The 22,115-nt window shown below is 48.2% G+C and overlaps 1 long non-coding RNA gene across 3 annotated transcripts in view; it reads right to left on the reverse strand.

Annotated features, from left to right (window-relative positions):
- LOC138990447 (uncharacterized) overlaps nt 1–22,115 on the reverse strand; it is a 58,900-nt gene that overhangs the window by 11,942 nt on the left and 24,843 nt on the right. The window contains exons 2-3 of one of the 3 annotated variants that reach the window (XR_011466575.1): nt 12,811–12,890; nt 11,294–11,480 (exon numbers count right to left, since the gene is read on the reverse strand). This is a non-coding gene — a long non-coding RNA (uncharacterized lncRNA). Of the gene's footprint in view, nt 1–11,293; nt 11,484–12,810; nt 12,891–22,115 lie in introns of all 3 variants that reach the window. The other 2 variants (XR_011466574.1, XR_011466573.1) reach the window with 2 other exon arrangements.

The raw sequence follows: 22,115 nt of genomic DNA on the forward strand, positions 1-22,115 counted from the left end.
AACGCCTGTGATGAGCTTGCGAAGCCCCCCTCACCATAATCAAGAAGGACTGCAATCCTCAAATAGTGGTGACATTCTACTTCCTGAGCCTCCTATTCTAGCCTCCCGGGCTGGCAGGGGCAAAGCCTCAAAGCAGAGAGAAGGGCAAGCAACATGGGCCAATCTCTGCCCTCATAACCCACCAAGCTCAGGGTCACCACTAGCCCACAGCATCCCTTGGTGTGAACTAGGAACAGCCACCCCCTCTTCCTGGTGCCAGGTGGCCTCTTAGCTTACCCTCTTAGCTGGGTACCCTTGAGCCCAGCACTTGCACAACGCAAGCGTGGCCCAGCTCCTCTTTGGGACTTGGTCACCTTTCTGGCCGAGGGATCACCTGGAGAGACCTCTGGGTATTGTACAACTCCTCGAACACAGAGGCCCTACAACTGGACAGGGCAGTCCCATGGGTACGAGCTCTTCTGGTTGGGGTGTCTTATCATCCTTCCGTTCCTAGGTCCCAGACACTCCTGCCCATAAGCCACAACTCTAGGACACTTAACAAGGGAGCCAGGTGACTCTGGCAGAAGCACCTGTGAGCCACATGAGACTGAGTGGCATAGGTCTGAGGTCATGAATAGGGCTGGGTACAAATCCAGCTCATTCATGGCGCCAGCTTCAATGTCACCTCCTCAGAGAAGCCTCTCCTGATGACCTCATGTGGCACAGTCCTTTCCTTACCTCCAGAAAGCATATCTTTTTGCCCTGTTGGTTTTCTTCGTAGCAGTTACCATTATGTGAAATTACCTCATTCATGTGTCTTTCTGTGGTTGTTTTCTGCCTTACTTTTGCCTTACTGGAATTCAAGTTTCTACAAGAGCAGGCACCATGAATTGATAATTTCTCCCTCGACACTTTCTGGGAAGTGACGGATCCGACACCAGAGGGTGAGTGTAAAGTGTTCATGGAGACAGCCAAGGTTGCTTAGCAGAGAGCCAGCACACAGCAGGCACTCAATAAATGCTAATGGTTATCATTGTTACTGTTGTCATCAAAGGGTTGTGGGTGTACTGGCCCCAGAGATCCAAGTCCTGATATACTTCTTCACAAATTCCAAAGCCACCACTACAGCCAAGTTCTCCTCTCCCATGTATTCACCCCATGAGCGTGTGTGTGTGTGCGCGCGTGTGCGTGTGTGTGTGTTAGTCACTCAGTCATGTCCAACTCTTTGAGACCCCTTGGACTGTAGTCTGCCAGGCTCCTCTGTCCATGGGATTCTCCAGGCAAGAATACTGGAGTGGGTTGCCGTTCCCTTCTCCAGGGGATCTTCCCTAACTTCCCAATCCAGGGATTGAACCTGAGTCTCCCATACTGCAGACAGATTCTTACCATCTGAGCCACCAGGGAAGCCTGCTCACCCCATGAGCAGCACAAGCAAATTGCTTCTTCCCTCCAGGCCTCCATTCCTCTCTGTAAAGGAATAGGGTAACCTCCCCCATAGCCTGAAACTGCACAAATTTGCTACAAGTATTAAGTGACAATGAAGAGGGAAAGACACTTGTTAGTCCCTACATATGTTTTCAGTAACATAAAGAATGACTTGCCCCTCCTCTGAATAGGATGTCTCCATCTTCTGGAGCTGCCCAGAGTCCTCCCTAGAGTCCTGAGGTTTTGCTGTTCCCTGACCCAACCCAGCCATGTCTTAGACTTCTTCGAAGGAGGGGGTTTCCATCAAGGCAGAGTTTCTCAAAGTTTCGACACAACTATACCACTTCCCCCCACCAACTCTTACTTTCTTTCTGTTTGTATTTCATATAATTTACTCAACATTTTTCTTTAAATTGTCTCATTTAAAAAATTAATAAATAAAGCCAGTTCCCACTAGTGGAAAACTTTACACCACTGCCATAAACAAAATTTAGTATCAATTAATAATTTTAAATATATGTTGATATTTGCTAACATAAATACTTATCTATTAAAAGTTTGATACTCCTAGCAAGATGAGAGTCCTATTCTAAGGTTTTCAAGTTCTCAAGCTGAGCATTCTCTGGGGGATTTTTTTTATTTTTCGGTTCACTGGAAAAATACTTCATGAGAAAGCTTACCCAGTCGCAGTTGGAAGCAGCTGTAAGTGACACTATTCCCAGCTCAACACACAGAAAAACTAGTTGGGGCAGCCACTCACACCATTCAAAATATAATTAATTAGAGACTTCTTTGGCAGTCCACTGCAGAGCTTCCACTGCAGAGGGTACAGGTTTGATCCCTGATCAGGGAGTTAAGATCCCACAAGGCATGCAACGTGGTAAAAAAGAAAGAAAGAAATACAATTAGTTAGCAGAGAAGTAACACCCAGGCCAGTCTCAACAGGTATTTCTTGGCTCTTTCTGTTCAAAACCACCTAATAAAGGTGTCTTACCTGTGAGGGGAGTGGGAAGGAGAGGGGTAAAGTCTTCTTCCCGTAGAGGGACCATCTCCATGCCTGCAACCAAACCCACCTCCTAACTACTCCCAGCTCAAAACACAGTCTCCAGGACCCCCTACTTGGTGCCATCCATCTACTTTGCTGATTCTAGACTCTTGGGAAGGGCAATTTAATACAATGTCACGTTGTTCTGGGAAGGGAATCAAGTAAGACCTCTGGCAAATTTGGTACAATGGATCAGAAATCTTTAATTGGAGGGGTAATTTCTCTCCTAGGACTTTATCTACGAGAAATCACCATGAATGTAGACCAAATAGCTGCAGGATGTTGTTGACAAATCTGTTGATAATAATGAAAAGCTGAAAACAACATAGGCGATGACAACATGCATAGGGGATTCAGTAAATAGTATGTTTCATGCAATAAAAAACTATGCAACCATTTACCAATAATGCTGTAGAATTTTAGACATAGAAAAATGTTCATGTTATATTCTTAAGTAGAAAGTATTAATCACTCAGTCATGTTTGACTCTTTGCAACTCCATGGACCATAGCCCCCCAAGCTCCTCCATCCATGGGATTTTCCAGGCAAGAATACTGGAGTGGGTTGCCAATTCCTTCTCCATGGGATCTTCCTGGCCCAGGGATAGAACCCGTATCTCCGGCATTGCAAGAAGGAGATACTTTTTACCATCTGAGCCACCAGGGAAGGCCCCATAAATAGAAAAGTAGCTATAAAATAGGACATACAATATGTCTTATTTTTTAATATACGTACAAATGTACTGTAGAAAGATTAGGATGGATTTGTGTTGGAGAAAATTTCTCAAACAAGAAGCAGAAAGTCCAAACCATAAAAGGCAAATATTAATAAACTAATTTACATTAGAATTAAGACTGTTCAAAGTTCACCATAAAAAACTGAAAAACTAAGCCACAAACTGGAAAATGTTTGTAACAATCTGACAAAGATTAGTATTCAAAGTATATAAAGAGTTCCTACAAATCAACAAGACGAAGACAATCAAAAAGAAAAATAAGCTGAAAATTTGAACAAACACAGAAAATAGAAAACATGAACAGCCAATGAGCATATGAAAAGATGCTCAACCTCTTAGTAATTCAGGAAATCCAAATTAAAAGCTCATTTTATGTCCACTAGATCGGCAAAACCTAAAAGGCTGAACAAATCCAAATGTGATCACTTGCATGGAATAAGGAAAGCTCCTTGACACTGGTTTTAGGGGGGGTCAATCTATACAACTTTGGAGAACAACTTGTCATTATTCTGCACTTACTCTACAACCCAGCAATCCCATTCCTGGATACATTCTAGAGAAACTTACACCTGTGCACAGGAAAGGTGGGCAATGATGCTCAGGTTGGCAGGACAGAGCCCTCAGCCTCCTGCCCTTCAAAGTGAAAGTGTCAGTCACTCAGTCGTGTCCGACTCTTTGTGACCCCATGGACTATAGCCCACCAGGCTCCTCTGTCCATGGGATTCTCCAGGCAATACTACTGGAGCGGGTTGCCATTCCCTTCTCCAGGGGGTCTTCCTGACCCAGGGGTTGAACCCCTACTTCCCACATTGCAGGCAGATTGTTTACCATCTGAGCCAAAGATGCCTAAAGCACCTGATGAATTCATCTCCTTTCCACCCTGCCTTCTGGCTTTCTTTCATTTCATTTGCCCTGGGGCTGGGCCCTAACTCTTGCACAATTCTGGGTGCTGTGATTCAGCCTTCAGCCTTGTTGGGCAGCCATGGATGGGCAAGCAGATCTCAGACTCATCAACTGAGCGGAAGTAGTGAGATGAGCGGGAGCTTCAGTGACTCTCCCAGGGGCCAGGGAGAGGCCAAGAGTGTTGGGAGAAGTGGTAGGTTTGCAGGCAGAGCTGGCTCACAGACCACTCCGCTGCTGTACAAAAGACCAGGCAGCTCGATACAAAGTCATCAGAAGCATCTCTAAGATACACTGCCAAGGGGAAGAAAGCAGGCAGAGCAGCTACCCTTGTAAAGTGTGTATACGTGCATTCACTTGTGTGCAGAAAACACCTCTGAGCCCAGAAAACTGGTGTCCAGGGAGGAGGAGGAGTGGCTAGCCATCAACAGTAGGAGAGATTTCCTTTCATTCCATCCCTTTCTGTACCTTTTTATTTTGTATGCTGTATATGATCCTATGGAGAAATAAATACAATAATTAAAAAATGGAAACAAAATGCAATCATATTAAATATAACACCAATGTAACTATTAGGTGATTCCAATTTGTTGTTGATCACCATTGACATAATGCTGCTTTGTAGACACATAATTAAACTTTATTGCTTTGAATTTTAGAAAGTTTTCGTTATTTTTTATTTGGCTGTGCCGGGTCTTAATTGTGGCATGTGGTATCGCAGCTGTGGCATACAGGGTCTAGTTCCCTGACCAGGGATCAAACCCGGGCTCCTGCTTTGGAAGCTCGTAGTCTTAACTGCTGAACCAACAGGGAAGTCCCTGGGAAGTTTTGAAAATATTTTTCCAGTAAACTTTTATAGGTTTCAGGACCCTATGGCTTCTTGCATTGCCCCTCCCAGGTCAAAGGCATAGAGCAGGCCCCTGCAGCACCTATGCCCAGCTGTGCACTGATTCCCCAAGGGCTGCTTTAGGCCTGCATCCCTTTGATTTAAATCATCTTTTGGGTCGTACCTCAGGGTTGCTCTGTATCTCAAGTGGGTCCATGGGGAACTGGCATGGCCCTCCCCTTACTCAGGAGCAAAAATACCCAAGGTCACTTTCTCGACCTCAGTCTCCCAGTGGTCTCTATGGTACATGTATGTCTTCCCACCCAAGATACTCGGCTGTCTCCCACTCCTCCTCCCCTTGCTCACGCTTGTATAGCCCCACTGGTTTCCTTGTTCCTCAACTCCCACCATGGCAGGAAGCATTCTAAGATGGCACCCAAGATTTCCAACCCCGTAGGTGGGCCTGTCCAGCATAATCCCCTGGGCTGTGACTATGATGGAGTTCATTCCCATGATTAGGTTAGGTTATATGGCATAGCTGACTGTGTGATGAGATGGTTGGATGGCATCACTGACTCAATGGACATGAGTTTGAGTAAATTCCAAGAGTTGTTGATGGACAGGGAGGCCTGGCATGCTGCAGTCCATGGGGTCGCAAAGAGTCCGACGTGACTGAGCGACTGAATTGAACTGACTGTGCCAGACTTGGGACTCACAGAGGTGTGAGCTAAATGGATCTTGTTTTCAGCCACTAAATCAAGCCCTGGGTCAGGAAGATCCCCAGGAGAAGGCAATGGTAACTCACTCCAGTATTCTTGCCTGGGAAATCCCATGCACAGAGCAGCCGAGTAGGCTACAGTCCATGCGGTCGCAGAGTCGGACACGACTGAGTGACTTAGCACGCATGCCAGGTCTTCGTTGCAGCCTGTGGGATCCCCAGTTGTGGCATGCAGGATCTAGTTCCCTGGCCAAGGACTGAACCAGGGCCCCCTGCTTTAGGAGCTTGGAGTCTTAGCCACTGGACCACCAGGGAAATCTCCATAGAACCCTATTTTTATCCAGTGTGTTGTAATCATTTATTCACTGTCATCATTTTTTCTGATGCTCAAATCGTCCCAGCAGTTCCTAGGCTCTGTTGACATGTCCCCAGCATTACTTGAGCGCTTCTACTTATTTTATAGCACAAAGTAGATGTTCCAGGCTTACTGTGTACTTTCCTTGGCCCGGCTCTCAAGTCAGTCATTTCCCCAAGGATTCCTGGTTCCTTTCAGCGGACAATGCTACATTTAGCAACCAAGATTTGGTGTTATGAGTACTCATTGCTATGTGGGTATTAGTGCTCCTAGGCTCTCTTTGTGGATAGAGCTGAGAAACACATGTCTGGGGCACAGACACACACATTTACATCTACGCGTATCTGTCTACACTTATCTAATGTCATTAGTTCACACTGATTCCCCCAGCACCACGGGGTTCACACTAGCCTTTCCCATTTCCATATCTGTGATTCCCTTCTCTGACCCGTCCTCACTTAGCTGCTTTTCCATGACTGGTCCCACGTCCCGCCCACCACCTGCAACAAATATTGGAAAAGGGAAGGAGGAAAGAGGAAGCTGAAATTAAAAAAAATTTTTGAACTAGTACAAAAATTAAAACTATAGAAAAGAACATAGTGAAAAATCTCCCTCCCACCCATCTCATTCCAATCCTGGTCCTGTCCACAGCTAACAAGCATTATTATTAGTTTGTTATATGCACAAGCTGGTATTAAAATATTTTTTATTTCCCTCCTCTTTTACCCAAAGTATTCCTGACATCCCTTTTATTTGTCAATATATCTTGGAGATCTTTCTGTATCAGTACACGAAAAGTGACCTCACCCTTGTAGTTGTATAGTCTTCCTCTGGCTAGTCCATACTTCATTTAACCTCATTTAACTTTATTTAAATGATAGACATTTAGACGCATCTGAGGTGAAATAAGACTAAACTGAGCTAAACAAGACTGCAGTGAATAACCTTGAATGTATTCATTTCACATGTGTCCATACACATCCACAGAATACATTTTCAGAAGTGGGATCATTGGTGTGACCTTATATATTTATGTGTTTAATGATGAAAGGTCTCCCCTCTTAGAACGTCAGCGCCAAGAGGAAAGGGACTCTGTTCTTTTTTATCCCCCTGGCTGAGCTGGGTCTTCATTGCAGCCGCGGGCGTCCTCTAGTTGGAGCATGCAGGCTCTTCATTGTGGTGCATGGGCTTCTCAATACGGTGGCTTCTCTTGTTGCAGGCTAGAGCATGGGCTCAGTAGCTGTGGTTTGCAGGCTTAGTTGCTCCACTTAGTATGAGGCATCTTCCCAGACTAGGGATTGAACCCATGTCACCTGCATTGGCAGGTGGATTCTTAACCACTGAACCACCAAAGAAGTCCAGGGACTGTGTTCTATTCATCACTGTTTTCCCAGCATCCAGAACCATCAGACTGTCCGGCACTCAGTACATACGTATTCACTAAAAGAATGGCCAACGCCCTCTGGTTGTGGACTTGAGTCTCAAGCACCAACGGACCATTCACTGTGTGCTAAGTGCTATGCATCATCTTACTAATCCTCCAAAGCCCCTGTGGGGTAAGGACTGTTTGGACGCCCCCACTTTACAGATGAGAGCCCTGAGGCCCAGAGAGGAAACACAATAGGCTGATGTCACACAGCTAATCAATGACAAAGCCACAGTTCCCATCCAGTGAGTCAGACTCTGGAGCCACCAACAACCTCACCTACTGTTCTCAGTACACCTACTGTTCTCTCCCCGCACACAGCTCAGTCTCCCAGCCCCACGTGGCCCCTTCATCTTGACTCATCTACTTTCCTGGTCCTAGCCACTTCTTCTTAGCCTCAACCCCAGCCAAAGGCACCAGCTCTGCACCCTCAGCCAACACAGGACAGATCCAAGGAGAGGCGCTGTCATTTCCATACAGCTGTCCCCAGGAGCCAGGCCCTGCCCAAGCCCCCCCATTTCCCCTGAAAAAGCTGAATTGTCTTGGCTGTTTGGGGGGCACCTCTCGGCACAGGCCGGGCTGCCTGGGCAGGGCCTGGCTGAGCTATTATCCTACATTATCTCACTCCCCTGCTCCTGAAAAGAACCAGTGACTGCTCACCCCCCTCAGCCCTCCCCTGCCTGCTCCTGTCTTTTACACTTAATTACCTCACTCATTACCCCGCAGCCTGCAGAGGCCGGACCACAACTGGGGCGTGAGTAATCCCCACATCACACACCCAGCCAGCCGGCCAGCAAGGAGCAAATTGCTCACACAGCCCATAAATAAAGGAACAGGGCCCACTCAGGCCTTCGGAGCAGAAGGACCTTCATGGAGGCTGCAGTGTGGGGCAGGCATGGGCCCCAGCTTCCCAGTCGGCCTTTGCCAGCCCTGGTGAGATGACGGCCCCTAGTTCCCCTACCTCTGCTACCCCAGACGGTGACCTTGAACTTCCCCAGGCCACTGAAGTCACAGCTCATTGCCACTGACAGATGGGGCAGCAGGGGCCCACGCACCTTCCTTACCACAGCCAGGGAGCTGTCCACGTGGCTCCCAGGCTCCCTGCATGACCTCTCCAGCCATCTCTCACCAGCTCCAACCCCCACACAGAATGCCCCTGTGTCCTCTTTCTTCCTCAGCTCCTCTGCACATGCTGCTGCCCCTGCTTCCTGAGAACCTTTCCTGAGCGTCCACAGACCTTGTTCATGTCTACTCACTTGAGAGACCACCTCCTCCAGAGAGCCTTCCCTAATCCCTCCAGGCTGTGTGAGGGAACTTCATGGACCCATCAAAGCATCAAGCCTCTACGTTGCCACTGGCTTTGCTTGTGTCTTATGAAGGGAGGACTGAGCCACATACATGTCCCTTTGCCTAGTGCCCAGCCTAGGTCCTGGCACATTACCAGGTCACTTACATGAGTGAATGAATGAATGAATAAGTGAATGAATGAGGTTGATGACTGGTAAGCTGTCTGTGCTGCATGAAGGGATTTGAACCCCCTTTCCCCTGTGACAAGCGTCTCCCCCTCCCAGGCTGTAGGTTCCTGCACTCCAGGGCCTCTGAGCTCATAAGGGAGGATGATCTAGGACTTCTCTAAGGCTAAAACTTCCCTCCCCCTCTAGAAGGTCAGGCTCAGGCTCTTTCCCTTGCATCACCTTGGCAAACACAAGCTTCTCCCCCCGAGACAAGATAGCCCAGCCTTGGCCGGGAAGTCACCTACACAACCTCTTCTCTTTCACTTCTTACATCACCTCCCACCACTTCTGCTGGTCTATCACCTCTCACAGCACTTCAGGGCAGCTGACCCAGAGGCTGGCTGTGTGGTCAGCTTCTCCTGGCCTGAAGAACTTCATCTCACCCTCCTGCTCCCCTCATAGACTCAGGATACCGGAGGGAACTCAGAAAGGTTCCCTTGGAAAGGCAGAGAGCTCCTAAAACCCGATGGTCCAGAGTTCATGAAACCCTTTTTTATCTGATGAAGCCTATGGACCTCTCTCAGAATAATGTCTTTAAATTCATAAAATATATAGCATTACAAAGGAAACCAATTATATTTAAAGTTATCAAAATATTAAAAATAAATCTACATTACAGTAACATATATGCTTCTTGATTATGCATTATAGCACACGGATTTAGCAAAAAACTGTTGCAATTTCCAAGTCATGATGAGTGTAAATGGTATTTCAAGTTATCTGGAACATCTGTAATGTGACAAGAAAATACCTGTGATTTCTATTAGTGACAATGTTACAGGCCCTGTTAATGCCACTATGATCTGTGGCCTGCATTCATTACAGAAGAAATGATAAGTTTCAGAAAGAAGCTAGTGAAATTGAAGGTGCAATCCTTTTTCTATCTCAGTTAATGGTGGGCCTCCTGTATTATTTCTATGGACCCCAGGTTAGGAGCATCTGTGACGGGGAATGACAAGTGTATCTCAAGTAGACTAACATTTCCACTCCTGCATCTTGGCAGACATCATTAATCAATTAGAGCAGTCTCCCACACTGAGCCCAAACTAGTTCCAAAATCTATCTCAACACTATGCTTTGGGCTACAGCTACCAACCAATCCACATGGGTTCTTAAGCTGAAGTCAATTTGCCATTCCTTGGGGTGGGGAGGGGGCAATGCCATTGTCAGAATGAGATTAAGGGCAAAGAGGCGGTAAAATGAGGTTGAGCATCAGTGCAGGAGAGCACAGCAACAGTGTATTAAACAGCAATAGCGCATTAAACAGCAGAGACATTACTTTGCCAACAAAGGTCCGTCTGGTCAAAGCTATGGTTTTTCCAGCAGTCACGTATGGATGTGAGAGTTGGACCATAAAGAAGGCTGAGCACCGAACAACTGATGCTCTCACACTGTGGTGCTGGAGAAGACTCTCGAGAGTCCATTGTACAGCAAGGAGATCAAACCAGTCAATCCTAAAGGAAATCAAATATTCATTGGAAGGACTGGTGCTGAAGCTGAAGCTCCAATACTTTGGCCATCTGATGCAAAGAGCCAACTCACTGGAAAAGAACCCTGATGCTGGGAAAGACTGAGGGCAGGAGGAGAAGGGGCAACAGAGGATGAAATGGTTGGACGGCAACATCAACTCAAGGGACATGAGTTCGAGCAAACTCCAGGAGATAGTGAAGGACAGGGGAACCTGGTGTGCTGCAGTCCATGGGGTTGCAAAGAGCTGGACATGACTGAGTGACTGAACAGCAACAACAGTACAGGGAGAAAGCATAAAAGCAGAACAGCCTAATGTACGTCAGCCGGGCAAACAGTCACCAAAAAGCTTATGAAATATCTGGACAAGTCATTAGAAGTCCAATATCTAGAGTGAGGAAGGTGACAGTCGCTTTCTGCTCAGCTCTGCTTATATATTTTGGGGAGTTCTGTGTTCAGTTCTGGGCCCCACACTCTCAGAAAAACATCAAAAAACTGGAACATGGTTCAGGGAAGCAACTAGGATGGGCAGATATGTGGAAAGCATATCCTGTACCACTAATTTACTCATGTCAACAGGTTCTAAGACTCTCCTCTGAGTCACCTTGTGCTGGGAGCTGGGGACACCAATAGGAGCAGCCCCAGGCCACGGCCCTTGGAGTGAACTTGGAAAGAACTGGGTGTCTTCCTATCCCTGAGGAGCCATTCTGGACCAGAAGGATGGAACCTGTGGTATTCCACTCAATCTGGGGAAAATAATACTACTGGAGTTTCTGGCTTCCCAGGTGGCACTAGTGGTAACCCACCTGCCAACGCAGGAGACATTAGAGACTGAGGGTTAGATACCTGGGTCGGGAAGATCCCCTGGAGGAGGGCACAGCAATCCACTCCAGCATTCTTACCTGAAAATCCCATGGACAGAGGAGCCTGGCAGGCTACAGTCCACAGGGTCACAAAGAGTCAGACACAGTTGAAGCAACTCAGCATGTACCCTGGAGTTTCCAGACAATGGCTGCTGAGTCATCAAGGATCCATGGTAGCAAACACGCTTGAAGAATCTCCAAGAGGGTCAGACACCAGGATAAGAGGCTTCTTGTGTCCAAAATAAAAAAGAAGAAAAAAATAGGTCATAGGCCTGGCCTGAGGGAGATGTCCCTGCTAAATGGGCCCCAAGGCCAACGCTGGAGGCTGAGTCCCTGATCTTTGTCCCTGGTGCTTTTGGACACTCAGTGTAGAGGCTGACATACTCTAGCCAGCGTGTCATGGGCTTAGGGCTGACTATATGACTGCCCCTGGCTACAGAGGACATGGGGGAGGCCAGTACTGACCCTGCTAGTGGGAGGAGGGGACTCATCAGACCAGGTAGTTGGAAGGTTGTGGGCAATTGAAAGGAAGGTCACCTGTCCACTCCAGTCACCAAGGGTTGGGTTCCTCTGCTGTGCCTGACTCTGTGCTCAGCACTTTCCTTGGATTGTCTCTGTTAAGCATCTCCTCTCTCCCCAGGGTGTGATGTGCTTACCAATGCACATTTGACAGGTAAGAAAAGAAAGACCCAGAGAAATTAAGTCATTTGCCCTGTTCTTTTAACTCCTCCACAGAGGTGGGCCAGCTGAAGCAGAGGGAATCACTATCCACTTTGACGCCAACCCAAACAGGTGAGTTCTAGGTGCCCCCAGACCTGGGATCTCCAGGACTGCAGACTGCACCTCCACAGCCAACGCGAGTGTGGATTCCCTGTGTCCCAACCAAGCACCTGCTGCCTTCTGGACTCTATGCAAAAGTCATCTTTTCAGAGAGGTTCCTTACACACCCCATCTAAAACAGCCCCACTCTATCTCTGCCCCACATCACTTGTCTTCCTGACACTTTGTAAATAGGAAGCTGGCATATCGACCTGTTTATTATTTATTATCTGTCAGTACAGTAGGGTGGACATGAGCTGCCTGAGAGCAGGTTTTTGTTCTGTCCACGGCTGCATCCTCAGTTCTGAGCATGGTGCCTGGCACAGAGTAGATGCTCAGTAAATATCTGAAGACTTACGAGCTGTGAGCCCTTGGGCAATTTCTTAACTTGTCTGTGCCTATGTGGCCCTTTATAACCTGAGTGTCATCATACTACATCCAAAAGCGGTCATGAAAATTCCATGAGTTCATGCTGTATCACAGCCAAGGAAGAAGAGAAGTTGCTCAGTCATGTCCAACTGTTTGCGACCCCATGGACTGTAGCCCACCAGGCTTCTCTGTCTGTGGGATTGTCCAGGCAAGAATACTGGAGCAGGTTTCCATTTTCTTCTCCAGGGGATCTTGCTGACCCAGGGATTGAACCCAGGTCTCCTGCATTGCAGGCAGATTCTTTACCCTCTGAGCCGCCAGGGAAGCTCCTGTGTCACAGCCAAGAAGACCTTTTAATGAGCCCCTACCATGTGCCAGGTCAGTGGGATTTCACTGCAGGGCCTTGACCATTGGAGCCTCAGGAGTCGACAGGAGATACTTCTTGGGCCTGAAAGGTTTAAGAGGTCAACAGAGAGCGTGAACTCCACATTCAGAATGGCTGATGTTACTGAGTACCAACTGTGTGTGAACGAGCATCCTAAACATCTCACTGGATTCCCACCTGCTCTGTGAAGGAGGTACAATTAGCATCGTCTTTGACAGCTGAAGAGATGGAGGTACAAAGAGGATAGGTAAGTTGCCCAGGGTACATAACTCATCCATAAGCAGCAGAGGAGGGATCTGAACCCAGGCAATTCAGGCTTTATACCTCTCTGCTCCCCTGGCCCTCTACAGCCAGAGTGAGAGAGAGGGGAGGCTGTGAAGGGGTGCACTTGGAGCCTGTGGGTGTTCTGACTTCTTAGGAGTCTGTCCACTAGTCTGGGGTCAGGCATAGGTCAATATTGACAGCCCCCTGCCTCCATGCACCTGGCCACCGCCTGACTTTCTCCGGAAGCTGATGGGTCCCAGCTGGTATATGAGCAGAGGCAGAAGCAGGAGACAGAGCTAGAGGGTGCAGAGAAGGGTTGATTCCTCTGTGCCAGGAGCCCTGGGAGCCCGGAAATGCCAACTCTGCAGCTTCGGCAGCCGCCTTAGCATCTGCCAGGGATGGTTCTCAGCTCGGCTGGTAGGGAAGAGATGGAGGCAGGAGAGGCCACCGTGGGGTGAAGGAGCCAGCCTTGATCTGGCAGACAGAAGCCTAAAAGTCCCAAAGAAGGCACTTGCTTGTTCCATGCCTCAGTTTCCCCAACTGCCAAACAGGGATAGGCAGGGAATGATGCTGATATCCTGAAGCCTGTTCAAGTAGAGCTTCTATTTATCAAGTGCTGATTATGCTCCAGGCCTCATAGAGCCCTATTTAGCCTCAGTTTACAAAGTTGACACAGAGGCACATAGAGGCAAAGTGACTTGCCTAAAATCACACAGCCTGAAGATGCACAGCTGGGATTAACACTTGGCTCAGGGTGACTCAGGCCCAAACTCTGAGCTATCTCATTGCTTCAATGTGAGGCTCTTGTGAGACGCTGTTTAGCCTCTCCATCCCTGACACATGCTGAGGGTTTGTCCCAAGGCCCCCTGACCTGGCAGGGAGCCCAGTGATCAGATTCTTGCAACCAGTCCTTTTCAGAGGTTTCAGGGAGTTGCTTAAAGGGTGACCTTGCCATGGTTCAGGAACATCTCAAATTTGGAAGGAAAGATGCTTTAATGGGGGAAGGTCAAGGACTGTGGTAGTCAGGATAAGGACTCAATTATCCCCCAAAGGTGGAGAAGGCAATGGCACCCCACTCCAGTACTCTTGCCTGGAAAATCCCGTGGATGGAGGAGCCTGGAAGGCTGCAGTCCATGGGGTAGCTGAGGGTCGGACACGACTGAGCGACTTCACTTTCACTTTTCACTTTCATGCATTGGAGAAGGAAATGGCAACCCACTCCAGTGTTCTTGCCTGGAGAATCCCAGGGACGGGGGAGCCTGTTGGGCTGCAGTCTATGAGGTCGCACAGAGTCGGACACGACTGAAGCGACTTAGCAGCAGTAGCAGCAGCATCCCTCAAAGGAGAGGAAAACCTTGAGAGCTGATGAACTAACCCAAGCTCAGGCCAAAAAGGATCAAGGTGAGTTGGGGGAGATGCATCACAAGGAGGTTTTTCCAGTCAGTTTATTCATTCATTTAAGATACATATTTATTGAGCACTTATTATTTGCCCAGCACTATGTAGGTAATAAGAGTGTGGCAGTGAATGGAAGAGATATGGGCCCCTACCCCCATTAAGGAGCAGTCAGCCCTGGGGGGTGTGGAGGAGGGAGACTCCCTTTGGCACCTCTGGCCCTGTTAGAAAGAGGGATTGTATATTTAAGATCAGGGTTTGAATCCTGACACCTAGCTGGATCTCCGTGGGCAAGTCACTTTGCCTCTCTGAGCCTTGGTTTCTTCATCTGTAAAATGGGGATAGCTGTGGGCCCCCACTTCAAAGACTGTTGTGATGATTAAATGAGGTAATCCACAGAAAGGGTTAGATTTGGCTCCTGGCACATAAGAAGTGCTCAATAAATGTCAGCTAGCATTATTCTCATCTGTGTCTTTACAACACACTCTTTCCCACTGCATATCATCTCTGTCCTGGGCTAGATCTTGGAGTCAAGCAGGGCAGCAATGGAGGAGGGGTTAACTAGGCAAAGAGGGAGGGAAAGCATGCTCCAGGCAGCAGAAACAGTATCTGCAAAGGCCTGAGGTGGGAAGCTTTGAGGAATAGGGTAGAAGCTCCAGGAGCATGTGGGACCCTGCCACACATTCAGCTGCACTAGTCAGGCCCTTTCCTGAAGTCTGTTGAGGCTCTGAGCTCCGGAGCCCTCTACAAAATGAGAATTGAAAGGTTCCCAGGAGAGGAGGCGGCATGGCAGTGGTGAGACCACAGCCTCTGGGACAGGCTGTCTGGACTGGACCCATGGCTCACCACCTACTGGCTGTAAAGCCTTGGACAAGTTACTTAACCTCTCTGGGCTCAGTCTCCTCCCCTGAAAATGGGGCTCACGATACTGATGAGTCAAAAGGCGAGTGTGAGGATTAACTAAGGTGATATTTATAAAGTGTGTAGATGAGTACCTGGCACATAGCCCAGAGCTATGTTTATTAAATGAATCAAGAAAAACATGCAGCAGTCGAAGGGAGGTGCCCGCCACTCTGGACTGCAGTCCCTGACAGGCTCCCACTGCAGCGCCCTCTCAGTCGGCCACAGCATCTAAGCTGAGGCCACCCTCCTTCCGGGACAATCGGCTGATGACCGGGCACCGTGGGGAACCAGGGCCTGGTATTCCACCCAGCATGAGATTCCTCTGCAGGAAGTCTTGGGCCCAGAGCTCCCTGTGGCTCTGGCCAGACTTCCTTCAAGCTGCACCACTGCCTGGGGCTCCTCTTACCCAGTCTCCTTCTCTCCTTTCACAGATGTCAGACTTGTGCCCTAGTCTGAAGGCGCACCTCTTTTTCTTGCAGGTGTTATCCATGGGAAGTTGCACTTCCATCTTGGTTTTCAAATCTGCTTCCGGGGACCAAATTGACCAGAGAGAGAATATAACAGGGATCAAATTCCAGGGGCCCCACCCCCGCAAGGCCTTGGGCCACTGTCTCCGAGTCATGGTGTACAGAGCTGTGAAAAGTCAGTTTCAGGCTTCTCCTACCCTCTTTCCTTAGGCTCGGAAGAGGGAGGGCCTGGAGAAATACACTGGAGAAACAGGCAGACTAAGGAAGCTTACCAGAGAAAAAGCCCCATCAACATCAAGTGGATGCATTTAGCCACTATCCTCCTTGGAATTCATACAGAATTCCATTATTGGCACTGGATGGCAGCTCAGGGACCAACTTGTCCCATGCCCATTTGACAGGCCAGAAGGCTGGAGCCCAGAGGAGGAGCAGAGAGAGAAGAATCAGGCTCCCGACTCCCAGAGCGGTGCTCCTTTCTAATACCATGGAGTGAGGCCTGAATATAATGCCTGGTCCCCTCTTTACAGATGTCCAGAGTGAGGTTCAGGTGGCTCTGCCAGCTAGCTGGGGTTACACAGCACTGCGAGTCACACCCAGACACTAGTAGCTCCCCTCCTTCGTGATGGGCAAGACAGGGTTGAAATCTGAAGGACAGCAGAGCAGATTGGTAGGGCAGAAAGGACAGAGCCTGCAGCCTTCACCAGCTAAACCAGTTATGCCAAGCCTGGGACTCCTGGAGAGGCAGGCAGTAGAGCACAGGGATGTGAGACCCTCCCCAGCTCTTCCCCACAATAACCATATGGCCTTGGGCCAGTCATTTCACCCTCATCTGTCAACAGGTCAATAACAGAGCCTTCTCCCATGAGGACATGGTGAGGCTTAAATGAGAAATGATATGTAAACAAAAGTACAGTCAACAATTATCAAGTCAAATGACTGTGTGCCAGGCACTGCTCTAAACCCTTTACAGATAGATACATTATCATTTAATCCTCACTGCAACACTGGGGATGGGCTTCCCAGGTGGCTCAGCGGTAAAGAATCCACTTGCCAATGCAGGAGACACAGAAGATGCAGTTCAATCCCTGGGAGAAGGAAATGGCAACCCAGTCCAGTACTCTTGCCTAAGAAATCTCATGGACAGAGGAGCCTGGTGGGCTAAAGTCCATTGGATCACACAGTCGGACATGATTGAGCAACTGAGCACGCATGTACACAACACCGGGGATAATCCCTTTTAAAATCTCCATTTTACAGATGAGGAAGTGGAGGTACTGGGAAGCAAAGCTGGGAAATGACAGAGCACGGATTAGAACTGAAAACAGGCTGATTCCAAAGCCCTCTACAGAAAGCCTCTGGCAAGGCCAGTTTCTGTGAAGGGTAGATGTTTAGAACAGTGCCAGGCACGTGAAGCCACTGTTGATATGGTAATAATTATTGTTGTCATTGGAGAAATTTGCCATAGACAATGCTATCTTCTCAAAAGTCAGAAGAATGAGTTTCCTGACGTGTTTTTTGAAATGTTATCATTTCTTCTCTTCAGAAGTAAGGGAGAAGTTAGCAAGTGCTCAAGATAAATGTTTCTTGAACCGAAACATTTTATAGTCGTTTTGGAAAACACAAAAAAGAAGGTGGAGAAACACATAGTTCCGCCATCCTTCTTCACTTTTCTGTGCATATTTATCTTTATTTCGGCCCATAGTTGCAAACGTGCTGTAAGGGATTTCAAGATTTTGCATCTTTCATTGAAAGACAAGGTCTTCCTCCATATGATAATTTTTAATGGCTGCAGAATATTCCATCAAGGGAATGTTTTCCTCACAGCTCCTCCCCATTTTCTCCAACTTGAGGCTTTTATTCCAGTCTCTGATGCTGTAGCAAGCATGCCTGGGATTAAAATTCTTTCCTTATTTGATGTGACTTGGAGAAATGAATTCCTAAACATGGCTTTTCTGAAAACAGTGAGCCAGTACTGGGGGGAAATTTGGGAAACAGAAGGCCCTCCATGTTGTCCTAGAGCTGAAACCATGCCAGAGGTTGTGTATCTCATCTTGCTTAAGGACACCCGCCCACACCACCTACTAGCCAGAGGTCAGAGACTTGGGATCTGATCTTCAACCCAACAATAGTGAACTATGGACCTTGGATACATCACTCTGTGGGCCTCTCTCTGTCAGTTCAAGGGGGGATTACCTCTCCACCCTGCCCACTGAGAAGATCTGATGAGGGAGAGTCCAGTCTCGGTCCAGTTCTATGCCTAATTCACTGTTGGACCCTCACTGTGCTGGGAAGCTCTCTGGGCTCAGTTTTACCATCTCTTATGGAAAAGGTTGGAATGGTAGGATCGTCAGGCAGGTAGAAGTGAACTCAAGGGTGCCCACTTGCATTATTTACTCCTCTGTATTAAGCACCACTAAGGGACAGACATCCCAGTACAAACTCAAGAAAATATGGCTACACCACCAATAACTATTAACAACTTCTATGTGAGCAGTGAAATGTTATTCTCCAACTTTAAAGATCTACCTTTGAATAGATCCACCTTTTAAGGCTGAATCTCACCCAAGAACCAGAAATCAAATTGCCAACAATTTTTGGATCATAGAGAAAGCAAGGGAATTTTAGAAAAACATCTACTTGTGCTTCATTGACTATGCTAAAGCCTTCCACTGTGTGGATCACAATAAACTGTAGAAAATTTTTAAAGAGATGGGAATACCAGACAACCTAAGCTGCCTCCTGAGAAACCTGTATGCAGGTCAAGAAGCAACAGTTAGAATCAGACTTGGAACAATGAAAAATTGAGACAGGAGTTTCTCAAGGCTGTATATTGTCACTCTGCTTACTTAACTTATTTGCAGAGTACACCATGTGAAATGCCAGGCTGGATGAATCACAAGCTGGAATCCAGATTGCCGGGAGAAATATCAACAACCTCAGATATGCAAATGATACCACTCTAATGACAAGAGAGTGAAGAGGAACTAAAGAGCCTCTTGATGAGGGTGAAAGAGGAGAGTGAAAAAACTGACTTAAAACTCAACATTCAAAAAACTAAGATCATGGCATCTGGTCCCATCACTTCATGACAAATAGAAGGGGAAAAAGTAGAAACAGTGACTGCCTTTATTTTTTTGGGTTCCAAAATCACTGCTGATGGTGACTGCAGCCATGAAATTAAAGACACTTGCTCCTTGGAAGGGAAACTATGACAAACCTAAACAGCATATTAAAAAGCAGAGACATCACTTTGCCAACAAAGGTCCGTATAGTCAATGCTATGGTTTTTTCCAGTAGTCATGTATGGATGTGAGAGTTGGACCATAAATAAGGCTGAGTGCCAAAGAACTGCTGTTTTTGAATCGTGGTGCTGGAGAAGACTCTTGAAAGTCCCTTGGATTCCAAAGAGATCAAACCAGTCAATCTTAAAGGAAATCAACCCTGAATATTCATTGGAAGGACTGATGCTAAAGCTGAAGCTCCAATGTTTTGGCCATCTGATGCAAAGAGCAGACTCATTGGAAAAGACCCTGATGCTGGGAAAGATTGAGGGCAAAAGGATAGGAGGGCGACAGAGGATGAGATGGTTGCATAGCATCATCGACCAATGGACATGACTTTGAGCAAATTCTGGGAGATAGTGAAGGATAGGGGAGCCTAGCATGCTGCAGTCCATGGGGTCAAAAAGAGTCAGATATGACTTAGCAACTGAACAACAACTCACCCCATAGTCATTCACTCATGATTTATTGAACACCTTCTGGGTTCTGGCCCTGCCAACTTCCTGACCTCATATCCTCCCACTCCTTACTGTTCCTGAACTGGCCCAAGCTAATTTTTGCCTCAGAGTCTTTGAACTTGTGAAGCCTTTGCCCGGAGCTCTCTTTCTCTGGCTCCTTCCATGGCTGGCTCCATCTCATCACTCAAGTCTCCGCTTAGATGTCACCTTTTCCAGGAGACCCTTGCTGGCCACCCTGTCTAGGAACCAGCACCCTCCATTGCTCACCCAATTTTATGTCCCTTGAATGTCACCTCCAAGGAGACCAGGGACTGTTGAGGTTACCACCTATTATGTAAAACCCCACAAACATGTGTTAGATGAATCCTGAGTGCTCCCGGCGCAACTGTACTTACAGAACACACACAGAATGAGCACCTCCTATAGGTAAGTGCTCATCAGCAGGCTTACATACCTACTATATGCAAGCCCATTTTATAAGATGGGAAACTGAGGCACAGAGAAGTTGAATAACTTCCTTAAGATCTCATGACTAGTAAGTAGAGGAGCTGGGAGATCCTACTGCATGTTGCAAGAGTATGCTGAGCCAAACACAGGACAGAGTCACACAGCTCAGGGGCCAATGGGCAAGCTGGCCCAGTCTACCATGTAGGAAGTCAGGGACACTTCCCAGAAGAAGTGAGGCCTCAGCTATGCCAATGCAGGGTTCCTCTGAACAGAAGAACCAGAGCAGAGGCCAAGGAGAGAGTAATAAGTCTGCAAGACGAGAAGTCGGCTTGTGTGGCTAAAGCAGGGAATACTGAGCACGTCATGAGTCCAGGGGTGTGGTCACCTCAACCCTCTGTGACTGAGGTTAAAAAAAGTCCCAGAGGGCAAAATGTGGGACAATATCTCTGAGAAGATGGGCAGGACCCTCCATATTATTCAGGACCTTGGCAAGATCAAGGGTCCAAATTTTATTCTAAGATTTCTAAGCAACACCTCAGAATTTGCGTGGGGTCCCAAAGGACCACAGGAGTCTCTGGAAATTTCTGTTGACTCCCTGTGGGACCCTGGGCACCTCTGCAGCCTCTCTTAGTCTTCAAGGGTCTTAGTCTCCCAAATGGTATTAGATGACCCAGTCCCAAAAGCACAACCCCACTCCATCAGTCTAGCATACCATAAACAGAATGCTGTTAACCAATGAGATCTTGACATTCCTAGAGTCTGATTCCGGGACTCTTGTGCTCTGGACATTACATACTTGCTAAGGCCAGCCCACCACCATGGCACTTTGCCAAGCAGCCTCTCTGGGCAGGGGGTTGCATTCTCCTGCTCCTTGGTCCTACCCAGATATGGAAGCTCCCCTAGGTTTTGGCTGGATTGGAGAGGGGGTTTCTGCTGAGATCCTCCTGGAGACAAAGGAGCTGACCTGCAAAGAGTTCCAGCGGGAGCCCCGCTCCCCCTCCCTTCCCCCCCTCTCCCTTCCCAGTCCACGTGTCTCTATTGTCTGCTCCCCGCTTCAGGGAAAGACACAGCCTCGGATGTGTCAAAACCACCACCCCCCGGCAGCAGGGAAATTAATTACTGGACGATTTTCACTTCCTCTTGCAGCGCCCGCCTGAGCTAGGCACCGGAACAGGACTGGCTGAGCTAGGCTGGGCATCAGCATGGGGGACTTGCTCCCCTCATCAGTTCTGGAAGAAGAAAGTTGAACCCCAAACCCAACAGGGAGCTTCAGTGGGAGGACAAGCTGGGGAGGGGGGATGACTTCCCCTAGTTAAAGCTGAGTGTCCAAACTGACCCCTTCAGAACTAGGGGACAGGGAGGGGGCTGGAGGCAGGGGGGGTCCGCCGCTGGCGAGCTCACAGTCCTCTCTGCATTCCCTTCCTTGTGTCCCCATGTGCCTGAACCCCGCCTGCTCAGACTGGTCTACCTCCCGTCCTCTTTCCTGTCTTGCACTTCTCTTCCCCTTTCTTTGCATCCCTGGGGTGCTTTCTTTTTGTGTATCTGGAGGTCTCTTTTTCTCCCGTGGGTGTGTGTTATTACTTCTCTCCGTCTCTGCCTTTCTTTCTCTCTCTCTCTCTCTCTCTCTCTCGTGTCTTTTTGTCCTTATCTTGGTTTCTGCTCCTATTTCTATCTCTTTCACTGTGTATGTGTCTCTCTTTTTCTGTATGTCTCTGTCTTTCTCTGTGTATCTCATCTCCTCTCTCTCTTTCTCTCTCTCTCCCCCTTGTTCCACCCCCCGGCGCCCCCACCTTTCTCCGTCTCTCTATATCTCTGCTTTTCTCGCCCTCACTTTCTCCCCTCCTGCCTGCCCGCTGCTCCCTGCGCCTGGTCTGCCCCCACCGCCGCCGGTTCAGGGGAACGTGTGCGGAGCGATTGTCCTGGGGGACATTTGATGGATTAGAGCGCTGAACAGTTCCATTGCTAGGGGACCACCTGATCTCCTCCAGCCTGCGTCCCATATAAAGCCGGCAGCCGGAGTGCTGAGCACAGCTCCAGCGATCGCCTGTCTGAGAGCCGCCGCCGCCAAGCCCG

The sequence above is a fragment of the Bos mutus genome, chromosome 13, assembly GCF_027580195.1.
Source record: "Bos mutus isolate GX-2022 chromosome 13, NWIPB_WYAK_1.1, whole genome shotgun sequence".
In the NCBI taxonomy this organism is placed as follows: Eukaryota; Metazoa; Chordata; class Mammalia; order Artiodactyla; family Bovidae; genus Bos; species Bos mutus.